Raw genomic sequence first — 20,202 nt, 5'->3', positions numbered from 1 at the left:
GTACCATCGTGCTCATGGTCCGTACCATCGTGCTCATGGTCCGTACCATCGTGCTCATGGTCCGTACCGTCGTGCTCATGGTCCGTACCGTCGTGCTCATGGTCCGTACCATCGTGCTTATGGTCCGTACCGTCGTGCTCATGGTCCGTACCGTCGTGCTCATGGTCTGTATCGTCGTGCTCTGGGAGTTAAGTAAGTATCTTTCCGTACAATACGTGCGTGTCAGATGATAATGCACCTACGATGCATACGTCCATAGTGGCGCAGGTACGCCTCGTCCCAATGCTTCCTTTAAGCTCTCCCGACACTTGATCTTACGCCGTTCATCACAGACACATCACCAACTCTTAAACAGTACCACAGATGAAGCAGAAAAACACAGAAGATTACGTGTCAGATGAAATAGGTACTTGTTGGGAGAATGTGCTCCAAAAACGTCTGTGAAGTTGGACAAATCTTTTCAAACAATACCAGAGCATCATGCTTCTAGTTACGATTGTCACTGTAATTCTAAACAGCTTTGACGAGTATGGAGACAGTGCCATCAGGAGCGACCTGGAAGTTGTAAGTGGGGATGTAGAGGGTTTGAGTTAGGTTAGGTGGGAAACAGTTCGTACTGGGGAGTGAGAAGCATAAATGATGGCGGGGATTTGTGAGGTGAGAGGAAGGGTAGATGAGAGAGTGAGAGATAGGGTATGGAGAACAGGGGTACCTTGGTAAGGGGGAGAAAGCCATGATGAGAGGAGATATACTGGGGCACTAGTGAGTAAGAAGGTGGGAAGAGGAGGAGCTTGTGGAGGACAAGGACTGAGTACTGAGCTGCGGTGTCGTCTCCTCCGTCTGTCACGCAGCGCCCACGGGAACCACAGCTGATGGCTCCGTGTTATGGACCCTTCACGTTGCCACTGCCCTGACGACCGTCGGTGTAGCAAAATAAAAGAAGCAGTTAAGGTAGACTCACCACACCTCCTGATGATGTCCCTGGGAACCTTATCCTTCACGAGCAGGTGGTTGGCCGGGCTGTGTCGAGCCTCGTCCTAGTTGATGGCTGTTTTGCTGTTAGTCTGGTGTGGATGTGTATGTTGCTGGTTCAGTGTGTGTGTGTGTGTGTGTTTTGCTGGTTGGGTGCGGCGGTGCTTACCGTTGCTTGGGTGTGGGTGTCGTCAGGTGTGGTTGTGTTTATCGTATGTCAGGTGTATTTCTTGCAGTGTAATGTGGTTGTTTATACTGCTAGTCTAAGTGTGGCTGAATTTCTTAATCAAAGAAGTTGTATTTTCCAATTATGGTCCTCGTCTGCATTAAACTGCTTCTTCTGCAGTAACTTTGTTTGAATTGTACTGAACCGCGACTTCGCCCTGATCTTACAACACATCCTTGTTTTTCTTTATTCAGTTTCAAAAGACCACATTTCCATCCTGTAGTAACGTCAACATGTTGGACTTAACCGTACCTCCACTGTCATCCTGAAAACCCCAAATAACCATCTCAATCTGCTTACCAAAGGCCTGGGGTGTTGTATGATGCAGTGAGCAGGAATTTCACAACTACGCGTTTAGTTAGTCCTAGAGCGGAGTGTTGCTTGCCTATCTGGCGTGGAATCAGAAACTTTCCTTCTCATTAATCATCCGGGCATCACCTCTCCCTAACCACCTCTTTCAGTCCCCCATGATGTTGCAGCCTTCCCCGTGTTATGCAGGTAATATTTCGGCCACTGACCTTGTGAGTTGTCTGCGTGTGTCCCGAGCATGGCGCATCTCTAGTTTCTGCTTCCTATAGTTTCTGTGTGCAGAGAGACTACACGAGGATTGACCGTTATGGTCCCATCCCCCTCTCATCCTTTCCTCGAGCAGCGAAGATGTGCACTTCTCTTCATTCATCTTTCTCCCTCTTTCAATAGCATTTCTGCCTTCAAAAATCGCCTCTACAAACAGCTAAGAAGCTCTGACTAATTTCTTCATTATTTTTCTCCTATTCGACGTTATGGTTACCCGAGATGGCCAATGGCTGGCTGAGGTCAACGCGGCGTATGGGGAAGAAAACCTTGATGGTGCAGGAGTACTTTGCCGGAATGTTATTCAACCCAAGATATTGTGTAAGGGTATGATAATCAACTGGGGATAGTGTGTTGTGGTCGTTGTTTAGGGGCGTGTATTGTGTTGGGATATTTTCAGGTACGCTTTTGTATATGGTGGTGGTGGTGGTTGGACGAGGGATGGGAGGGGGCGATGGTTGGATGCTACACTGGGATACTGTTTTGGAACATTTCTTCAATAAGGAACTAGTGTGGTATAACTATGTGGTGGGGGGAATGTTGTCGTGATACTGTGTTGGGGGAATATTACCAGTAGTAGTAGTAGTAGTGGTGTTAAGACAAAAAGAATATCGTCAAGCGTACCACCTTCTGTATTTCCGTGCTGGTCGACACTGGGTCGAGGATTAATAAGCTTATCTATTTAACCCTCATTTTTACGGTAGGAGTAACTTGATCCACATCTTCCTTGTATCTCCGCTCAAGATGGCAGCACCATATATGCGGGGATAAAGGATTATGTTCCAAAGATCGAAAAGATACGTGTATTTGCTCAGTCTCTGAAACTCTGTGATTTGGAGAGGCACAAAATCTCTAACCTACATGACAGAAAAGTGTTTTGAATGTAATATCAAGTGGGAATTGCGACGGTATGATACATTGACCGACGTGCTGTCGGTGGGCTGAACCGGGACGTAGAAGCAGTCAAAAAGACACCAAAGAGAGGTATGTGGGGCTTGGCTGTGGACAGGGGTCTCTGCTTTCCGTGCAGGATACATGAAAACTCGAGACTTGATGTGAACTTGTGATTGGCGTTTCTTCGTCTGTTCCTGACGCTACCTTGCTACCATGGGAAACTGCAAAAAAAAAAAAGATTTAAAAAAGAATGTATCATTTATATATATCTCTTATTGCATACTCAGATTTAGGACATTCTTGGAAGCTTTTCGGAATACCGAAAGCAGAAAAAAAAAAAAAAAATATATATATATATATATATATATATATATATATATATATATATATATATATATATATATATATATATATTTATATATATATATATATCAAGTCAGGCGATTTAACGATCCTTTAGAGTCATTCAATAGATTTCTCTCTGCCACATTAACTGGCCTAATGATAGTGTGCAGTTGGCATTTGTCAGGCTCACCTCCACGTTTCCAGTGTACAGGCGAGGTAATGCCTGCTACTCCGCTGACTCTGTCATGTCAGGTAATTTTCGTTGATGTTCAAGGCGAACAGAGAGAGATAGAGAGGGAGAGAGGGAGAGGGAGTGTACCAGCCTACCTACGTAGGAGCACCTACGATGAGATGAAGCCAGAAATGGCAGGGGAAGCTCAGACACACAAGGTCTTCCTCGATGATTTAAGAAAAAATCCTAAGACCTAACCAAGCAATACAGACAGGTGACACACACACACACACCACACACACACACACACAAGAGAAGAGTGTAATACAGACACTGACCTACATGGCGTGGATTTGAAGACTCCGACCGAAAGGTCAGAAAACGATAAATGAAAATGTCGTCGTGGATAACTATCAACGATCTACGGTGCGCCTACGATAAGAGCCTTTAACGAATACGTCACCATTCGAGTGAATGTAAGCGACTCTAATTCAAGTCAATTATCCAGTTCGTTGTGGAGATATACGATCTTCAGCCGGGCAGCAAATGGAAGATAATTAGCGCTCATGATGTGTATCTCTCCTGGTGCAGAGACGAAAGAGAAAAAAAAGAAAGTCGAAAAGAAATTATGTGTGTTCAGGGTTGGCCTTCGACGTGTCGATGCCCCGATAAGCCGTCGTCCCAGATCCCAAGTCGACTAGGAATCCCTCCCCGCCATTTCCCTTTTTTTGTGTGCGTGTCCACATTTGAAGAAAACGGGAACTGTAATTAAGACAAAGAGGGGGTGGGTAGTCCGCTCACCGTCTCTAGCTGTTTGGACGACCATCTTGAGGTTTGTGTTGTTCGTTGTGGCCTCGAGGTAATATTGAGAGGAGACGATGACACACACACACACACACACACACACACACACACACACATTGGTACAGCACAACACTGTGTTGTAACAACTACACTTATATACAGATACACCTTGCGTCTCGCCGGATTTTCCTACAACCGAAGGTGTTCACCGCTGTCTTCTACAACCATAGCTGTTCATCGTTATCATTTACAACTCCTGGTGTTCTTCAACTTTCTTTTACAGCTATAGGTGTCCACAACTCTCTCTCTCTCACAACCACAGGTGTCCATGCTTTACATTTTTTCATCCACAGGTGTCCATGCTTCACGTTTTTTTTGTCCACAGGTTTCCTCCATTTTCTTTTTTTACACCTTGCTTTTTACAAGCAATAGGTGTTTACCGTTACCTTTTACAACCACAGATGCCTTCCATTGTCCTTTACAACCACAGCTGAACACCTCTGTCTTTTATAGCCATAGATGTCCACTGATTGTTTTACAATAACAGGTGTCCACCACTGTCATTTACAACCACAGCCTAGTACCACTCTCTTTTACAACCGTAGCTTTACACCAGTTTCTTCGACAACCACAACATGTGTTCTCATACAACAACCTTGCCTCTCGTGGTGGTGGACTTGTATGCAAGAACAGTAGCATATCATGTTGCCTTACAGAACAAAGTTATCTGTCCACACATGATAGTCAATAGGAAATTCGCTAAGTAGTATATAGCAAGCTTCTACCTTACTGTAATTGTACGAGAACACGAACCAGTGATTCTACGAGATACCCGATCTCTGTAGGTGAGAAAGATTCAGTCTTACGACACCTTAAGAGACATCCCTCCCTCGCCAGGCCACATCTCTCTCCCTCAACACGAACAACTCGTCTTCAAATAACACCATCATCATCATCATCACCCTGGAAATAGACCATATGTTCACAGGCCTTTCACAAAGACCAGGCTCTGGACGCCCAGCTTCTAGTACCATCCACTGACCTTCCAATTATGTGTCTCCAGCAGTGGATGGAACTGGCAGCTGCCACCACCAGCTACCCAGATCACGGCTCATTATTTCCCTACGGGAAGAGAAGACTGGGAGTCAGGCCTTCCCACAACTGTGACTCAGGTCAGGTCAGTCGATTCAGCTCAGTCAGCCATGCTCAGTCATAAGAAGCATTGATGATAATGGAAGTTTGAACTATGTTGAAATGGATATAAAGTAATTGTGATTATATATATATATATATATATATATATATATATATATATATATATATATATATATATATATATATATATATATATGTATAAGGACGAGGAAGGGAAGGAAATGTCAGAGCACCTTCGAGAACCAATCCAACGATCTTCCGAAACCGTTTGATAGATCTGGCAAGATGGCACTAGTAACCAGCACAGGATCAAAGAGCAAGACGGAGGAACTGAGGTGGATGGAGTTATTGATACAGACGGCGGTGTACGTGAAATGTTGAGCAGTACGATACAAAGTATATTATATTTACCTTGGAGGACTCTGAACTGCCAACACTGTCGGTGTGAGAGGAGATACGATCGCTGGGAAATACTGACATGATATGTCCGGACACAGATGGTCAGACTTCTGAAGCAGGTGGACCCCAACAGAGCTAATGGATCGGATGTTATCTCGCCATTTGTACTCAAGGAATGCTTTAGACGCCATCGCCCCCGGGGTTGTCTGTGGAGTTCGCTGGAAGAGAGATATGTATCAGTGAAGTGATTAGGGACAAATATATAGTACTTATATTTTGATAAGATAATAGTGATTGAGGACAAATATTATATTTGAGAAGATAATAAATGACATTAATCTGGGCTTGTGTCACAGACAAGCGTGGATTGCAAAAAGTTTATGAATATAATTAGTAAAGAACCAGAAGATTTTTCTGATTCGTATGAGCTACTTAAGTGAGAGGAAACATAGAATCTGGATGACATCTTGCACAAACAATCTCCCAATATTATTCTGAATAATGTTATTGAATAGAGAAGAAGGTTAGATTTTTTTTTCTATTACCGATTATCAGAAGCTCTTTGGTACCATCTCTCACGAGAGTACACAGAAGTTAGAGGGCCTTTATTAAGTGAAATTAAAGTCAAGTAACAGAGAGGGAAATACAACGTATGTCCCTTCCGGCTTACAGTTAGGATTTCCTCAGTTTCGGAATCTATTTAAAATGGCTTGCCTGAACATACTGAATCATATCGAAATATATTTGCTGATGATGACAACTCATGCACGTTGTATGAGAGGTATGAAAGAGAGTAACACGTTACAACGTAATACACATATAACACAGCTGTTTGTTAGAAAACAATGGCTGATGAATTTTACTCCTGCAGATGTAGAGGAACGACTTTAGACTTGAAAGGAAACTTAATCAACCTGTGAAATGTAACTTCGATTCGAGATTGTACTAATTCATCACCAGAACATCACACTGGGTTGGTTGTGAGAGAAGCAGGCCACGTCTACATTACTGTCAAAATTTCATGGTAAGTACACAGAAAATGAGAATTTCAAGCAAGTATCCGTGACCTCTTTGACCCACACTAGAATAAACCTCTCCAGCTTGTCTCCTCCTTAGAGAAAAACAGACAGAATTGCTGGAGTGCACGGCGAGATTGAAGCCAGATTCACAATGGGAGTACGAAAGTCGTTGCACTACATACACTGAAGGAGACCATGATCTGAATCCTTAGGCAGGGCCTTTGTTGGAAGTTCGAGTCAGGACACCGAGGTACACGATGCTATTGGAACCCGTTATACGGAGACTGGATACTGACTCAGAGGATATGACAGGGTTCCAATCCGTCTTTGAGTATCATCATGTCGGGAAGACAAGGAGTTAAACAAGAGCAGAAGAAGCAGGACCGCAAACGACCACCATGACCTTTACCACACGCCAAGCAGTTAACATTCCTTTCTTCCCTCAGTTCCTCGTCTGCCCTCCTTCGTCTGCCTCGCTGATAATCTCATTTGGATGGAAATGGTCCCATATTTTCCAAAATATTCTAATCATCCATAATTGGATTTAATGATAGCTAATAATATTTTTATGGCAGTAGACATTATAAATGTGTCTGAAGTAGAAAATTGCTAAAATCTCCAATTCTTTGTGGTATTTCCCATCCTATATTACTGAAACACAGTGTTTTGACCCCAAGAACAAAGACTGGATGGAGTACACTCAACTAAGCAGGAAAAGGTCAGGTTTGAGAGAAGGCAAACGCAGGATATGATGAACAGATACACTGAGCGGTGGCAGACTGGCCGGCCATAACCCAGAGTACCCGTAAATTAAGCAATTCAGAAACATACAGATGTTACGTGGCTTCGTATATACTTCACTGAATGTAATACTGTTACGTGGCTTCGTATATACTTCACTAAATGTAATACCACTCTTAATAGCCTTTACCCAGACCATATAGTAAATGCAACGTATACAGTCTGAGGCAGAGTTAAGGATGACCAGGGTCTTTAGATTACAAATAGGATTGTGACCTGCGAGTACATCACGCACGCAGATGAGGTCCACCACAGACAGCCAAGTGTGTGGGTTGAGCGACTATCGTCGGGAGCGACCTCCCGTCACTGTAATATGTTATAGGGTGGGTTAGTGCGTGCGTCACGCCGCCTGTATATAGTAGCCGTAAAGTGGGAGGCGTGGCCGGGTACGTGATAAGGGTAGGAAGACCCGCCACAATCCACAGCCGCCCATGTATGGCGTTGGTGTTAGTGGGTCGACCCCGCCAGCAGCTGGACACCGCCAGCCAGCCAGCAGGCCATTAGCCTGCCGCCGACCATTAACCTGCCACAGGCCATTACCCTGCCACCTAGCCATTAACTTATTTTGCACCTTGATGGTTCAGATGTATAGATTTTGGCGGCTGGATGGGAGCGGGGGCACACCGATGAGGGGCAACGTACTGATGAGGGTGTATGAGACCTACAGTAACATACTGATGAGGGTGTCTGAGGCCTGTGGTTAACATTTCTATGAGGATTGTCTCAGGACATTGGTAATATAGCTATGAGGTTGTCGGAGGTCATCGGTTCGATGGTAGCTTGGCAGTGAGTGTGTTTGTGGTCTATGGTAACATGCCGACGAACGTGTATGAGGCACTTGATAACACAACGATGAGTGTGTCTGAGGCACTTGGTAATACAACGATGAGTGTGTCTGAGGCACTAACACACGGGTGTGTGTGTCTAAGGCGCTTGGTAACACATGGGTGAGTGTGTCCGACCAACTCAGGACGACTCGTACATAGTCAGGTCCATATATGATAAACCGGTTGAAATGATTGAAACAGATTAGTATCTGGGATTGTGTGACTCGAATAAATGAGCGGATCAGCCTAAGCCTACGATGATGGGACTGGACGCTATATTTATACCATCACGAACTCGACTGGTTTGATCTGGGACGAATAAGCCCATCGGATGAATGCCTGGAGGACGATCGCTTCATAGGACACTACCGATGCAGAGGATAGAAAGGTACACGAATTTCGTTTTGACTCGTTAACAAATTTCGTGTATTGCTGGAGGAGTACAGTTGGCCTGCAGTGACAAGAGGACTGGATGGCCAGCAGTGATTCATCAAATGGTATCTGCGTCGAGAGAGGCCGCGAAGCACTGACTGACAGACGGTTATTACAGTTCCTTGATGAACCAGCCATGTAACAGTCGAGGTCACGTACAGTAATTGGTCATCATGTGATTGACATGTTATATGGACGTGGAAGTTTTTTCACGTACAGTGAAACAGTGCTATGAATAGCACTGTTACGTGCTATTCATAGGTTTTCTTAAAGCTTCTTAAATCATCTGAAGTTCGTTTCGATTTAGTAGCTTTGATTTTCCAGTGGCATACGTCGAAAACGACTTTTGAGGTGTTTATCACATATATGGAAATGAATGATAGCTAGCTGTCTGTCAGTACGAAAAAACCCTTTGATGAAGAAAGTGTCATAGGAAGTTCAGTTAGAGCGAGGTTCTCTTCCTTATCGTATGGAAAATCATGTCTAAATGTTGTGATAACAAGCAGTACGTTAATATTCCTCCAGGTGTCTGAAGATTTTACGTTTGATAGATTGAAAAGAAGTTGAAGTACAACTACCATACTTATCTCTGAACTCACCAGCATCGCTGTATTTGGGTTAACCAGGATTCTGCTTGTTATCAGGTAGCAGCATCCATACCTGGTCAGCCAGTATCACCCATATCTGGTCATCCAGCACCATCCATTCCTGGTCAGCCATAATTGCTCTTTCCTGTTCGGCCAACATCATCCAGTCTTGGTTAGCCGGTATCATCCATTCCTGGTAAGCTTGCCCACATCATCTGTTCACTTTCGGCCATCATCCATTCTTGACCATCCATCCATTCCTAGTAAGCCAGCATCATCCACTCCTGGTCAACCAGCATCATAAATTTCCCTTCACTCAACGTACCTTGCTGCAGACCATCCATCATCTTCACTCTCCCTCTCTCTGGGTTGGACAGCAACATACATCTCCCTGGAGCAGCTCCCATCATCACATTCCCGTCAGGCAGTATAATTATCCTCACTTTATTTATCGTCATTATTTCTGGATCGACGGGAGAAAAAAAAAAAAAATTCATTTTCAGGTCCGGCAGCATCGGTAATCTCTCTTGAGTCAGCCAGCGTCATCAATCCCTGGTGAGTTATCATCATTTTCATCTCCAAAAATTGGAACGTCAACACAGCGTCATCAGTTCAAACCCATCATCGTCTCCGGGTCTCCCAGTGTCATCTACGGGTCATCTTCAAGTCAACCAAAGGCGACCTATCGCTCGTGGATCAGACCTGATGTTGTAGCATCTCCAGGCCAGCCAACAGTGTGTCATCTTTGGGTCGCTCAGCATCATGGAGTCAGCGATATCTTCAGCTAAGAATCTGCATCAACAGCGTCCTTGTGGTCTCCGGGTCATCGATGCAACAGACGTATACCACTGAGAGAAAGAGTGCAAGGCGAGGGAGACCAGAATGAGTAAGGAACCTTCTTTCTATACGAGACGTAGACGAGTTCCGGACTTGACAGAGTTACAGCTCACTCGGCAAAGAAAAAACAAACTTTTTAGAAGAAATTAGCTCGTAACTCAAAATTCATACGAGTCTCAGGAGAAGAAGAAGAAGAAGAAGGAAGATAGAGCCAGCAGGGATACATTGAATATAATATATGTATATATATATATATATATATATATATATATAAACTTCCCAAGTGCACTTTCGTGTAATAATCACATGATCAGGGGAGACACAAGAGAGAAATATAAGTCGTTGATATACATCGAAGAGACGAAGCTAGGACGCCACTTGGGAACTTATCGTGTTTCATTTTCTCCGTGGACTCATAGGAATATATATATATATATATATATATATATATATATATATATATATATATATATATATATATATATATATATATATGATCGCACGCAAAACGCAAATCGAGAACCACAACTTCCATTAAGTCACTACGAACACAAGAGAGCTGAACATATGCGGGTAATTGCCACGAGATGAGTGAGATAATGAAAATGCAAAAATGGATCTGTGTTCAGCGAGCCAGAAATTATTTTAGAGATAATCGAGCCGACCGACTTCTCCCTTAACAACAGTCCTTCCTGTTAGACACGGCAGACCTGCTCAGCATGCCGCAGGAGTTCGTGATTTCCATTGAGAAAATGCACTTCCATTCTACCCCGGCACCAGGACCACGGAACTCCGTCTTAAAGATAAATGCAAAACACCACTGCATGCAGGAGGAAGTAAAGCAGTCCCAAAGAATCTGCCGTCCAAACAGCTATGACATCGCACGTTATTAGTTTGGAATTTTGTGAGATAGTCTTACCATGTAAACTGACCGGGTTTATGTGATCAAATGTTCTACATAAACCAAGACGATGTAGTTTCAGGTCGGGAAGATTGAACCTCTCTGACTTGCCTCATCACTATGATGATATTGTAGAGGCGTGGTATTCACAGACTTCGCAACACTTGCGGTGTCATTACACACATAATGCGTTAAGAGTAATTGGTGGGGGGGAAAAAAATGGAGGATGGATATACAACTCTTTAACGAACAGAGCACAACACGTTGTGAATCACGCTGTTTCTAGTGCCTTCAGGGGAAGAAAGATTTGACTTCGAGGAACATCACTCGCCCTCAGCTGATCCTCATCTTCATACTTGACTCTGTCGCAGATAAGAGACGGTTTCGTATCATCATCCTTTTGCAGATGATAGTTCTCCGGTGGTATGATAGGGATGAAAGACTCCGTCAATAAATCTTAGGAACTGAAATGTGGAAATGCACCAAGACTATTAAACAAATTACCCGAAGCTGTTGTATACGCCATCGGGTGCGCGGTGGGGGAAAATTTAAGAAGGCGCTGCACATGCATTTATTAAATGTACCAGACTAACTAGGCTTTGGGTTTACGGCTCGCGGCGTCCAACAGTTTGGTCGACCAGCGACCCAACTCAGCAACTTCGAATTTCTTCAAGTTATCTTGGGTGTAAGGGGAAGGTAAAAGCCCTCCAAAACCAACTTAAAGGTAAGGTAAACCAACAGTCAGTCCACCGCCGCCATGGTTAATCACCAGCTTAACCTAGGTGACGATCGGGGTCTACAAGCATCACCCTCACCATCAGGTCAACCAGGATTATCTTCGTCAGCAGCATCAGTATCTGAGGTCAGCCAGCGCCGCTGTACCAAGGTCAAGCAGTATCATCATCTCGGTGTGGTGCCACCCACCCCCTCACTATTTATAGATCAGCCACCATTATTCATATCTGGGTCAGACAGCGGAGGAGGGATCACTGAGGCAGGGAGACAGACAGATATCATCATCATCATCATCATCTTTGGACCAGCCGTCCAGCATGATCATATTCGGGTCGGTTCGTATCATTATCTCACTCATTCGTCCTTCATCATCATCATCATCGTTCATCATCATCATCGTAAATCTAGTAACATCATCTGTCTCCGAGTCCTCCACCATCCTCAGAAAGGTTCTAGTCTACACCTGATCATATTTTATTCCCCTTAAACAATGTGTACGTTCTTCGTTGCGTGTGTGTTTTTTATCGATATCATTTTTATCCACTTCGATATTATCCTTAACGACGTAACTTAGCTTTCCCCGTGTTGTCCCTTTACGTTATAACAACCTCCCTGAAAATCTGTACGTTATGAACACAACGGATTACTCAGATGTGTAGATATTACGATACTGTTGATCATTACAGAGAGAGAGACACACACACATTCACGATCGAAAGACATCATTTCATCATCATTGCTCTGAATTGTGACGTCCCAGACCGGACGCTAAAACCACTTCGAGCGAGCTGAGAATATCAGATGTCCATTGTCATAGATGTATGTGTTGGTTTGCCTTATGCTCAGAACACTAGAAGGGTTTCTGACTCAGGCTTATGGGCTTGGAGTCACTACCATTTACTTTTTTTTCAGAATATAACTAATCTTGCGTATAGATATATTATTAGCTCGCAGTTATTGTTATCATAACTGGAATATGGATAGACGACACACTGTTATAGACCAGTCCCATAAACGACACAATATATGGATAGACGACATAATGTTATTAGCCTAGTAACAGATATTGTCGGATAGACAACACATTGTTATAGCCTGGTGAACAGATATCATCATTACAATAATCTGTAATACTGTATTCAATAGTCACGTTACATTTTCAACAGTAAAAATTCAACCGTTTAATAACTAAGACACAAACCCGTTAGGAAGTCGGTTCAAAAGTTGAATGGAAATAGAGTCAAAGAAGATGGGTCGATTGATCACTAGACACAAAGACTGTCAGTCATACACCGTCTGAGACAGGCAGACTCATGCAGATCAAACCCCGTCCACACACGGGTATCTCGGCCACAGACAAACCAGCGGTGGAAAAGAATAAAACCAGCTATTAGTACGAGGGGTTCACCTGCAGATCTTAGCCAGTAGACAGGGGCCCAGTAAAGCAGGGGTACAGACGGGACGTGTGGACCAGAGCCGCTGTCCCGTAAATGGCGATGCGAACTGACAGTGATGGACAGTGGCGGCAGCGGCATTGGTGGTGCTGTGCAGCTGTAGCCAGCACAGCTGTGCGTACAGCTGTTATGATCGTTATTATCACCATACCATCGCGAGTGAGTGGATGGAGCGTGTCTCACTCGCTAGAGGCCAAGTGAAAGACGGACGATCTAGGGAGGGTCGACGGTCCTTGTGAGGGAGAGGGGTGTGTGTCAGGTGCCTTACGTTGTTATTACATAATAGTTACTATGGTGTGTGTGTGTGTGTGTGTGTGTTGAGCCATAAGGAAGATCTTGTGGGCTTGCGCTTTTTTTTCGCAGTCTACTAAATTGCTATGATATATGTACATTATACCTTACGGTGGAGCGTATATGTTAGGCCACGAGGGCAATTAATTGGGCTATAGGTTGTGATATATGGTCACCGTACGGAGGTAGCTGGGTTGCTAAGCGGTCTCCCATACTACGTGCGTTAATTGCTTCATGATTATATATTTTCTCCTTAACTATAAAGTGCTATTAATGACGGTGTGCTTGTGTTGGAAGATGCTTATTTTGACCATACTGTAGATATCAGGGTGTGGCGTGCCTGATTTAGGGTGACTGTAATTCCATGTGGATGGGGAGGGAGGTGGATGTGTTGCAGTGGTAATAGATTGAATTTCAGTGGTTGTTAATTCCAGTTCGACGCTTTCACATCGTAGGAATATAGGTATTATCCACAGGTGGTTGTTGATGAATCGGATTTGATATGTGATGCTAATGGCATTCCATTTGGGATATGCAAAAAGTGCATTAAGTAGCAGGTAAAACCACAAGGAAACGGGAAATACGAAGTGTCAAGCGATGTAACTATACGAAAGCGCTTGAGACTGCATTATCATGAGTAGAAAGAAAAAAAAAAGAGAGTTCGTATCTACATTACTAGCGGGAAACGTCTCAGTCACTGTTTATCATCATTTGTAGTTTTCTTTTCGACAAGTCATCGTTATGGGACAAGGTACTTAGCACCTCTGTAGGTCCTGTCTTTTGATTTCTTGGTGTTGGATCTCTCGTAAAGACGGAGAGACGTCCAAGATGACGCCGTCCATGGAAGGGCCAAAGACACTGTACAAAGGGTTCCACTCAAGACGCCATTAACTACAACAGTTTACATCAGTATCCGCTTACATCTCATGACGTAGCAGAACCCGCAGTATACAACTTGGTCATTATGATAGACACCTACCCACCCGACGCTCTCATTGAAAGCGACCGCGAAGAGTCGACGTGAAACATAAATTCGTTTCATAATTGGATCACGTGAGAGGAGGATCCCCACCCTACCCAACTCCACCCCACCCGGCAGATTTGGACAGGACTCGATAACTGACAAAAATTCCCTTCGCCGAAAAGGAAAACGAGACAAAAAATAAAAAAGAATATCAGAAAACGTAGGAAACTCATTGGAAAGGAAAGTTTTGAGAGTGTGAGAAAGTTTACATGTGTGTAACCAGCACAGCATCAGCTGCTGCGGCGGTATTCGAACCGCCTTCCTCATATCAGGAAGGTGACAGTCGAGTGGACTTGCATTGTCTTTCAGCCAGGGTGACGTACGGAACGGGAAACCACGATCGTTGTCGTTTTTTCGTGAACTGTTTTTATTTTACCAAAGCATCGCACACACACACACACACACACACACACACACACACACACACACACTGATGCACGAGCGACGAACAGAAGATGCCATATAGATGCGCAGCGAGTCAAAACAGGAACGTTGAAAGACCTGTGTGTTTGGCACTGCCAGCGCTTGGTGCATGTTCTGGATGCAGCACAGCTGGTGTTCTCTTTTGACAGGATGAAGATTACGGCCTTTGAAGTGTCTTGAAGCAACATTAAGACTTTAGTTATATACCCTTTTCAGCCAGATGAATTAACCTGATTTCTACACAACACTGTGTAACACTGATGTGTTCCGTGAGAGCTAAATATCGAGTTCTCATCTGATGCAAGGCATGACCAGGCACACCGCGTCGTGCCAACACCACCAGATGGACTCGTATGACTCGGTCCACCACAGTGATCGGGAGACATGGAGAATGAACCACCGACCCCTGCAAGATATAGAGTTCTCCAGTTGTCTGCAACTTTATGAAAGAGGCACACTCGACATCTGACTAGACAAAGTGCATGGTTACACTCCTCACGGTCTTTTCGAGACGTGTTGATGCTAATGGAGGAGTGTCTCAAATGAGATTAGACACTATTTATGAATATGTATTTGGTTCTTCAGTCTTAAAGGTATTTTCAATGGCTCAGTTACTACCGAATTTAAGCTCTTTACTCATCATTTGCGCCATCTCTTTACACGAGTTTCATTCTCTCTGCGAAGGTTTAACAGTATAATCAAACCTTGATATTCATTTGGCGTTAGATGACAAATATTTCTTCCTCTTCTGGATCACCCAAACATCCCTCTGTCACCTGTTGACGTTCTCTTGAGAGTTTGCACGTTTCGTCTGTCCCTTGAATTTCTCTGTCCAAACTTCCTCCTCCCCCTCTGGGTCAGAAAGTTGCAAGCGTTTGAGTACGTCCACAAGGACTTTTCAAGTCTCCACCCGGTCGGCATCGATTTACTTGTACTTGCTTAACGCATACGTGGTGGAGTGACCCTATGGTCATGGATGGAGTGCCCCTGTGGTCACGGATGGAGTGACCCCGTGGTCACGGATGGAGTGCCCCTGTGGCCATGGATGGAGTGCCCCTGTGGTCATGGATGGAGTGCCCCTGTGGTCATGGATGGAGTGACCCTGTGGTCATGGATGGAGTGCCTCTGCGGTCACGGATGGAGTGCCCGTGCGGTCATGGATGGAGTGCCCCTGTGGTCATGGATGGAGTGCCCCCGTGGTCATGGATGGAGTGCCCCTGCGGTCACGGATGGAGTGACCCTGTGGTCATGGATTGAGTGCCCCTGTGGTCATGGATGGAGTGCCCCTGTGGTCATGGATGGTGTGCCCCTGTGGTCACGGATGGAGTGACCCTGTGGTCATGGGTGTTCAGGGCAGTGATCTGGTGTAGTCAGAGGACCGTGTAGGAGTCACTGCACCCAGCCATCATGCTACCAAGTATGAAACTGAATATAAACAATTATTAGTCATTACATTCCAAGGAATTGTCGCCATTCAGCCAGATGGCAGTCATCAGAACTGATCACTGGTCATTGTACAGGTAATTAGTCATTACTTCATCAGATGAAGTCATCGCAGTCTCTCTCTCTCTCACACACACACACACACACACACACACACACACACACACACATGCATCTACTCGGCGTTGTGGTTAGCGGTTTTTGACTCGTCTGAGTTCGAAAGTAGTTTCATGGTGGAAGACGCTATAGTCACATCATCGGTGAGAAGTTATGAAGATGGGACACGGCGAGAGATGGCTTCGAATGTAAATATAATCTTGCGTGAAATAAGCTGTAGGAGTCTGTTTGAAAGAGGGACTTAGGAGCACACATCGTCCCCAACATGTCACCAGAGTCCTACATTGGGAGAATAGTAAAGGAAACTCACTGTCTGCTGGTGAATATACAGTAGCATGCGAGTATGTAGATAAGATATTCAGCAGCCTGTTCACCCCCTACATAAGAACAAAACTAGAAAATGCACTTCAGGTTTGGTCACCATACTTCAAGAAGCACAAAGAACGAATTGAAAAGGTCCAGAAGAGGGCAACAAAGACTGTACTATAATCAGAATAGTTGAATTACAGAAAAAAAGGTTTGAGAACCTTATATTTGGCCGCCATGGTAAAGAGTTTGTGTGAAGTTAACAGAAAACAATACTTCAAATGATGCAAGGATAGAACAAACAGAAGCCTTAACGTGAACTTAAAGAAGTACTTTATTTTGAGAGTAATGGCTGAAATAATCTAGATGTGAAAGTGTGGTTTTGGACTGCATACACAAGTTTATAAAGTTGTATGGTAGCAGTGAAGGTTTAAGAGATGGAGCCCCACGAGCGTTTAGAACTCCCTCCATGTACTGCACAATTAGATATTTACGAAGTTGGTAATTACACTCATAATCAGGTAGAGATTTCGAACCCAGTCTCAAAAAAAAAAAAAAAAACGGCACGATGGAGACCAAATACGTGTGTTCCTGGACCATAAGAGAATATAATGGAATCGTGGCTAATTACTTCCCTTAATGAGGTCCTTTAGAGCCCCCATTATAATCTGAATTATTTTTCCTCTCCTCAGCGATCTTGGATAATAAGATCACAATATACTTCCCTTAATGATCTGAGAGGAACATATGACTCCGCACCAGAGGAACGGTAAAATATGTTACATTGTTAGGAGGTATGCACAGCTGATACCCCCGTTGTATTAGTTTCAATTGCCTTATGAAGCATTCTTTCGCTGTCATCTGACAAGCCTTTGTTTTGGAGGAGTGGAGTTCCCTGCCCTGTATTATGCATGAGTGCTTTGGCTTTGATCTCTTTACCTTGTGATGAAGTGCAGTAAAGAAAGTTCGTCAGATAGTTGGAGACGCTTGGGTGAAGATCTCCAACAGTCATCTTTTTGCGTTCTTACCTCCGCCACCCGTCTCTCCCTCAACATGCCTCCACCATAACACCCTTCGACCGTACTAACTTCACCTCCAGCATCTCTGTCTCTAGTCTCCCGATCACTAGAACATCTCTACACCCCCTTCCCTCGCTCCACCACCAAACCATCTCCGCCACTCGTCATTTCTCCACCCGAAACACCGCCACCACCACCACTATTCGCTTCACCCTCGCTCCACCACCCCCGCCGCCAACCATCATCTCTCCACCACTCGCAAGGCCCGTGAGAGAAAAATAGGCTATAGTTCCGGCACCTTCACTTTATCTTAAATTGAAATCGCTCACAATTTCCTGATCGAGTTCGTCTCCGCAGACGGGTATTTCTGTACCCACCAAACGTTTATAGTACAGGAGAAATATTATAGATATCCCTCCATCTCTAGTGTGCACAGGGCGTCGTCGATAACCCTCTGATGTCTTTCTCTGTAACTGTGTAACAGTTTGGCGTATCCGGCGGTGCGTGCGTGGCGGTAGTCGCAAGGTAAATGATGTTCCCCCGTGAGTGTGTGAGGACGATGCTTATAATACTTTCCTTTTAATCTTCCTTTTGACATCCACTTGACCTCGTGAGAGATGAAACATTTCCCTAGGTCTCTAGATCATTTTAACAAACTGTGTATATTTACACCTAATGACTGAAGATTCTTGTATGTCCAAAAGAAAAATATAAGGGGAGGGGGAAGTCATTTTACACTCATTAGTATTTTTACTATATTTTACGAAAGCAACGCTAGCTATGTCCAAATCTTCCATACCATGAGAAAAGACCAGTGTGGTTTTCCCCCCAACCCGTTTGTAAATAAGAGACTTCAGCCCTGGGATGGTGAACATTCATTACATTTAAATGCAGACAGCACGAAAAATAGGAGGAGGCCCCACGGTGAGATGTTGATTCTGTCGTCCGAGGTGACGAATACATGTGAGGAAATGTTTTGTGGGAGATAGAGCTCAGGGACGAGTGAAATAAGTACGTGGAAAATATCTTACTAAACTGGTACGTTTCCTTTGTTTTCGAACAGCTATTTACATGGAAGAATTTGTGAACATTTGAATATATATAGGTATATGTAGGTGTAACCAGACTCCATCTGCTCGAGTTTATTTCAGAGTGAGATTCGTTAACATATCAGTGACTTTTTTACCAGTCTTGTAAAATTTTGTCGAAACATATGACGAAATCTCACTCCGAAACTACGACCGAGACAACGAGTCAGTATTGAAGCAGACGTCAAGGAGAGTGGATCCCCTTCAAATTTTACGAGGACTTGCATCCGCTTCGTACTGTGTGTGGATATTGTGTGGAATTTCGTAAGTGTATATTGCTAATCATCTTGTATTCTTAGATCATACACTCATCAGGGTATGTTTACCCCCTCTCCTCGTCTGGATGGAGAGTGTGTTCCGGATCTTCTTTTCGCAGGTTGGGGCTTCACTTGTGCTCCAAATGAGCCGGGTCGGTTTTCAGGTTTATGTACCCGGGTGTGATATATTTTTTTTCCACCCGTTCGGATTACACGGGGAAATTTTGCTGGAATTAATCTATGCACAATCTCGGTTGCTACGTTGTGCTATCATGTATGATTTTATATTTACATATATAGAGAACCCTGGAGAATTTGTGTTTTTGTATTTTATAAGGATATATGTGTAGTTCGCTTGTTATTCTAAGTTTTTTGGTCATTTAGGTAAGGTTTAAGGATACTTTTAATCGCTTTGTATGAATCGTCATATATTTCAATTTTGTTATACATAAAGATTTTTTTTTCTGAAGACTAATGTACGTAGCTGGGCAAGAGATATCTAAAAATAAGAGTTGAATAACTTGAATTATCCATATACATGTAGTACACTGGCCTTCGTCCTATATATATATATATATATATATATATATATATATACTAGTGTTAGGTAAGAAGGTGTTGGACTAAAACTAGTAATACAATTGGGACGTTTGAGAAACTAGTTCACATTACGTGTTTGCTACTGTTAACAGCACGACAACATCTGCCCTCCTTACGCCCCACACGTCATCAATAAGTATGCCGATTGGTCGAATGTGTTTGCTTCACGAATAATGAATCATAGCTCATACGAAACTATTCTGACGTGTTTAATCCTCTCCTTCCAGGTAATTGAGTAAGCGAGACAGTGGATCGAAGCAGCGAATCCTTCAACGGAGACCCTCGACTCGTGATTGCTGTTGCTGGCGTGAGTGACAAGTTATACCCCTATTGTATCGCGTATTCACGCATGTTCATATGGGGAGACACGTTTGTATGTGCACAAGGACGAATGAAAGTTTGATCGCTCATGCATGTCACTGTGTAGTGTACATACCAGTATGTTCGCGCATATGTCAGGGATATTGGGGCATGCATGACTGCCTGTTTCATAGTTATTGA

General features: G+C 43.9%; 1 protein-coding gene across 4 annotated transcripts in view; it reads left to right on the top strand.

Annotated features, from left to right (window-relative positions):
• Positions 1 to 20,202, top strand: part of LOC139750238 (uncharacterized) — a 568,158-nt gene that overhangs the window by 416,757 nt on the left and 131,199 nt on the right. Inside the window, exons 1-2 of one of the 4 annotated variants that reach the window (XM_071664737.1) lie at positions 19,004 to 19,108; positions 19,929 to 20,008. The exons of the other annotated variants lie outside the window; for them this stretch is intronic. The gene's annotated coding sequence lies outside the window, so the exon portion shown is untranslated. Of the gene's footprint in view, positions 1 to 19,003; positions 19,109 to 19,928; positions 20,009 to 20,202 lie in introns of those variants that run through there. 4 annotated transcript variants of the gene reach the window in all.

Source organism: Panulirus ornatus, chromosome 9 (assembly GCF_036320965.1).
Source record: "Panulirus ornatus isolate Po-2019 chromosome 9, ASM3632096v1, whole genome shotgun sequence".
In the NCBI taxonomy this organism is placed as follows: Eukaryota; Metazoa; Arthropoda; class Malacostraca; order Decapoda; family Palinuridae; genus Panulirus; species Panulirus ornatus.
Note: the sequence above shows the minus strand (reverse complement) of the source record. Positions and strands in the feature narration are given on the sequence as shown.